Below are 6,114 nucleotides of genomic sequence, written 5' to 3'. Positions count from 1 at the left end.
GTGCTCAGTGGGGGTGTGTGCTCAGGGAGGGGCTACAGCAATTTGATCATCCCGCAGAAACTGGGGATTCCTGCTATTTATTAGGTGCATATTACTTAGACAGATATTAAGTGTTTAAATTAGAATGTTTGCCCTGTTGTAAAGAAATATTATTGACCATTTATTAAATTTTCTGTAATCTCATGCATTGAAATCTGGAACCTCATTGGCCCTGGCGGACTAACTCCTTACAGGAGAGACTAATCAAGTAGGGACAGCCCCAATTTCCCGGAAATCATTCAGACTAGCCAATCCTCAACACACTTACTCGGTCTCATCCATGGCTGCCCACAGAAACCACAATACAAGCTTCTGTCCATAATTTCTCCCATCCCACTGTACCTTCTGACCAAGTCTGGTGCCTGCTGTGTGCCTGAGATAGTCCCCATGTGCTGTAAAGATCATCTGCTTTGGGGTCCTTAAGTGCTAAGAGCTACCTTCTTCATGGAAAATGTCTTCTGAACCAGGAGCCTTACCTAACCTAAAATATATTTGAAGAAGACAACCCTATGTAAAGTCAAGTGTATTTCCTACTCTCTACAATTTAACTTGAACATAGACCCCGTGTACCTGCCTGAGGCCCATCCTCACTAGTAACCTCTATGCAAGCTAAGCAAATGTTCTACCATTGAGTTACAAACCCCAACATATTCTTGTTTGTTTTGAGACAAAATCTTCTTAAAATTGCCTAGGCTGGCTTTGAAGTTGGGATCTTCCTGCCTCCAGAGTAGCTAAGATTACAAGCCTGGCTTCATCCTGTTTTTTTCCACACTCTGCCTGGTTATCCATGTCCCTGTCTGTCTGTCTGTCTGTCTCTCTCCTAGATTGTTACACCCTTGTGGAAGGAAACCATACTTTAGGCCATGCTGCATTCTTAACTAGCAGTGTCTGCTAGATGGTGCTCCATTAACTGTGTATCATGTGCAAAAAAACCCCCAAAAAAAAACAAAAACAAAAAAAAACCCTACTGGATTGTAAACTCCCTTTGGGCAGAAACTATGTTAGAGGGATACTTACTGCAAGACCTTGCTTAAGGATGAATTGAGTGAATTGAGTAAGCCTATAGGATGGCACAATATGCAGAATTTATAGCCCCAGGTGACAGAGAAATAGAGGTTCAGGGAGTTAATGTCTTTTCAAAGGGGACTGTGATGGTTCACTTTGGCATCCACTTTGTCACATGTAGAGTCACCTGGACAGGGAGTCTCAATGATGAGGAATTGTGTAGATTTGGTTGGCCTGTTGGTGATTTTCTTGGTTGAGTTAACTGAAGCGGGAAGATCGGCCCTGCATGTGGGCAGCCCTAGCTTATAGGCTGTGCCCTGCACTAATGATAATACGAGAATGAGATGAGCTTGGGTATACGTGCATCAATCCATTGCCCGCTGGACTTGATGGTGGATGTGGTGTGACCAGTAAGTTGCTCCCACCTTGGCTTCCACACAATGATGGATTATAACCTGGCATTGTGAGTCAAATAAACCTCTTCTCCCTTAAGTGGCTTTTGTCAGGCTATTCTGTCAAAGCAATGGAAAATGAAACGAAGTCACTGACCAAGCATGACTGAGCCCAGGAGGAAGGTAAAGGTGTTGGGAGGTGTACCACCTGACAAAGTCTTGCCCTTCATTATGTGTGTTTGAAAACCTCTCTGCTTTCATAACGTTAGAAATGTGTCAGGGCCCTTATGGACAGAGGTACCTGGATGTGTCTCTGGTATTGATGTCATAAACTATGAACTGGAATGATAAAGGTGGGTTATCTTTCTATCTGTTGTTTCATTGGTTAATTAATAAAGAAAACTGCTTGGCCTTTAATAGGACAGAAAATTAGGTAGGCAGAGTAAACAGAACAGAATGCTGGGAGAAAGAAGCTAAGTCAGGCAGACGCCATGACTCTCCCACCCGACACAGACTCAGGTTAAGATCTTCCCTGGTAAGCCAGCTCGTGGTACTACACAGAATATTAGAAATGGGTTAGATCAATATGTAAGAGCTAGCCAATAAGAGGTTAAAACTAATGGGCCAAGCAGTGTTTAAAAGAATATAGTTTCCGTGTAATTATCTCGGGTAAAGCTAGCTGGGTGGCGGGAAGCGGCCCTCCGCTCCTATTTCAACACTGGAATGGAGGAGTTGGCAGGTGCCAGGAACTCAGCATCGTTTCTCTGCAAATGGCACACAGGTAGGTGATCTGCATCTCTTTGCTTGTACAGAACTTTTACTGACTTTAATGATGTTACACACACCTTGTAATGGTCTATCTTGTCCCTTTAAGAGACAAACCCTGCCCACTCCTCCCCATCCATAGAGGCAACGGATTTTCCTTCCCCTTCCAACCTGAGTTTTCTTCCTTTCCATCTCTCTTCTGAAGAGGTAGCTGCTGCCATGGCTCCTCTCCCCTCCCCCACTTTTTCTCTCTCTCTGCCTCTTTCTCCACATTCCCCTTTTCTCTCTCTCTCCTTTTTCCCCTTCCCTTCCATAACACACTAAATAAATATCCAACCTCACTCTACATGGTGTGCCTATCCATCTAGGTCTCTCACGGGCTACACAGCTCCCTGCCTGGGACTTGCTGCTCCTCGTGGCCCATGGACACCTTGGGCCAGTGCCGTTTTATTTTTATCATAACACACCTACCCTCAACCTTGGCAATATCTCATGATTTCATTGTTAAACTCTGACATAGTTCAGGATTGAACCTAAAATGTGGCGTTCAGAGAAATCTGTCAAGAGGCGGAAACACACAACGGTAACCTTGAGAAGGATTTGATTGGGCACAAAGACCTTTCGTTGAAAAGACAAAAGTACTCTTGCATCATGAATGAAGTCCCTGAAGGAAGCAAGGACCATCCTTCAGCCTGGAGACAAATCAAAAGGCTGAAGTGATAGAAATCAATGGTGAGGAGCTCAGCTGCTGGGGTGGTTGTTTCTGATTTCCCAAAAAGAGCCTGGGGCTGGAGCCTGGAGTTGGGATGAGTGCCTCTCAGGCCCATGTGATGGTCCCTGGTGAGGATGTGGTGGAAGGTGGCTCTGGAAGTACTGGGAAATCTACAAATGGGAGTTAGTGTTGCTATGGGAAGACACGGCCCTTGCGGGGGTGGTGGTGGTGAAGTATCACTGAGGAGTGACTCACTGGAACAGGAGGCCTCTAAGGAAGAAGCCCACCAAATTCAGCAAGGTCCCTTCTTCCTCTCATGGTTCACCCAGGCTCTAGGAAGACCCCTTTCGACAAGGGGAATAAAGATCATAGTGCCAGTGCAAAAAAAAAAAAAAAAGGTTTGAACAGTCCTAGAGCCAGCTGACCATGCCAGGTATCAAAGGACGGGTTAGAAGCAGAGAGGTAGTAGCTTAATAGCGAGCACAGGTAAAGATTCTAGTTTTTCTTTGATCCAGAATTCCTGATAATATCATTAAGTTTTGATGTTAGCAAGCACAATCTGGAATCAATCTGACTGGACTTATTTGTGTGCCTGATGTGAAATTACTTGCCTTAAAACAGTTGTGAGGGGGAGAAAATTACTTTGTGTAGGAAGTGAACTGAAATAAAGCTAACAACCATTGATCAATATTGATAACTACAAACTTGGAGGGTGCTATACTGTTCTTTACTGCTTTTGGTGTATTTAAAATTTTTCCATAATGAAAGCATAATCAACAGTAAAAAAAAAAGTGATGGGGAGAAATGGAGACCTGTGCAGACTATGTATTTAGAGTGTACAATAGATAGAGGTCTCTTTTTAGGTATGAAGCCAAATACGAAGGAGGCAGCCCCGTCCCTGACTCGGTTCCAAGTCTTCTCTCTTCGCTGAGGATAATCTTGGGTCCATCTCTTTATCTTTCTGGGTCTATGTTTCCTTACTTATGAGTTAAGAGAGTCAAACTGTCTGACCTCCAGGTCTAGCCTGGACCTCACATCCTTTGTGCTTGCTCAGCTTGGAGAAATCCTGGAACCTTGCCTACCCATGCCATGACCAACTTTCAGGCCTAGCCTAGGCTTGCTTAGCTTTAGTCATGGTGCATGTCCATGACTCCGGCTCACCCGCATCATCCTCAACACTGCCGGGCATCATTTGTTTGGGCAGTGCAGTCCACATACTTGGTTGTGCATGCCCATAGTTATGGGCTCCATTTTCATGTGCTCTTGTCTTCCACTGAATTGGAATCACTCCTATTCCTTCAATTCACAATCAACACTGAGAATACAAAAGGTTAACCTATCAACCCCCTCATACCAGGCATGAAATCAACCAAGCTAGGTGGCAACAACAGAAAATAAAATTTTCACTTTTTCCTTTGGGGGGGAAATAAAGACCCATTTCAGCTGTAAGGTTCTTCATTACTTTTTACAAGTGCTTGGAGAGCGCTTTTTCTGTAAGTCCTCTTCGGGAAACACAGTCTGGCTGAGACGATGAAGTCAGACGAGACGTCCTGCACAGTAATCAACACTACTGTGATAATGGGCGGCGGCGTAAAAGCATAGGGAATTTTGTTTAGTCTTCCATGATTGATGGCTTACGGAGCACTATTCTGGGAAAAAGCACTTTGTCAGTGTTGGAGGATACACTGATAATAGGTCCCTGATAGTTCTTTGCAGCATTATTTTATAGCTCCCTATTAGCATACATTCAGCTGCTAACTAATGGGGTACTGTTGGAGGCACTGTGCTTAGGGAGGTTTGATTCTAAAGTCTGAAGCGTAGTAAATTATATATTATCGCTCAGTCTAACTGCTCTTTAGAATGCAATCATGTTTCTCCTGGAAAATATTAACATTAAAATTAATATTTGACTGGCGACTTGAGTTGAGTTGAAATGGAGAGGCTTTCTGTAGCCAGAAAGGTGGCCGTGGGTACGTTTCTGGACTCAGTAATTCAATTGACTCCACTTAAAACAGTGTGTCTAATCTTTTAAGCATGAACACTCTCTAAGCACTGGGGCAGCAACACTGGAGGCAGGACGTGAAACTGCAGTTCGACTGGATTGCGAAGCTAGCAGGCCCAACAAGGACAGCAACATTATTTTAAAAGTATGGTTGACTAGGAATGCCATTAGCCAGTAATGCCAGGCAAAGTGGGAAAATCAGCAGTGTTATTAGGCATTTAATAAAACATGAAGAAAAGTAATTTAAGATGGCTTAAGGCAGAACTATAGCCATGTTTATTTTAAGATACACAAGAAGAGGCTATTATGGATGCCAGTGGGAAAGATGCTGAACTCTGACCTTACTGTTTTAGATTATCTTTGTCTTCTCGGTGATTTGGTGACCTAAAACGATCTCTAATTTATCGTTCCTGTTGCTTGTTTATGGTAATATCAAATTTTCTGTGCATATAATTTTAAAAGATTGGTTACAAAACTTCTTTTAAAAGAACTTGCCAGGTGGGGTGATGGAGACCTGTAATCCCAGTATGTGGCAGGCAGAGACACGTGATCTCTATGAGTTCAAGGCCAGCCTGGTTTGCACAATAAATTCCAGGCCAGCCAGGGCTACGTAGTGAGACCATGCTAAGAAGTAAACAAATAAATATTTAAAAAAAGGAAGAAGGGAAGGAAAGTAGCAGTCTACCACTCCCGGTCGTTAAGCGATTTCATTTAACTTTGCTTCTGTTTCTTATAGATTGCGTACTTCACTGTTGCTATTATGGGAAAACACATACAAAACTTATCATTTTAGGAGCACCATTTGGTGTGTCACGGCCACCACTATCCAGCTCAACTTCTCATTCTCCCCAAGGAGATTCCACATCCGCTGAACAGTTGCCCTCCCTGGACCCCAGCGGTTGGCATTCTTTTTGGCGCTGTGCACTGGGCAGGAGACTGGATCCTCACGTGAGTGGAAGTGTGCCCCATTTGCTCTTTTTCACCAAGTTGTTTCATGTAGCACAATGCACAAAAGGCTCGTACACACTGCAGCATGGATAAAACCCTCTTTCCTTCAAAGGCCGAATACCATTCCATTATAGTCCACATTTTGTTTATCACTTACCTGTCAGAAGGCAAGGGAGTTAGTTATAGCTTTTGACTGCTGTGGATAAAGCTGCTTTGAACATGTTTGTACAAAGACCCATAGAAGCCTTTGA

This window comes from Microtus ochrogaster, linkage group LG1 (genome assembly GCF_000317375.1).
Source record: "Microtus ochrogaster isolate Prairie Vole_2 linkage group LG1, MicOch1.0, whole genome shotgun sequence".
NCBI lineage: Eukaryota > Metazoa > Chordata > Mammalia > Rodentia > Cricetidae > Microtus > Microtus ochrogaster.
This window is presented reverse-complemented; position numbering follows the sequence as displayed.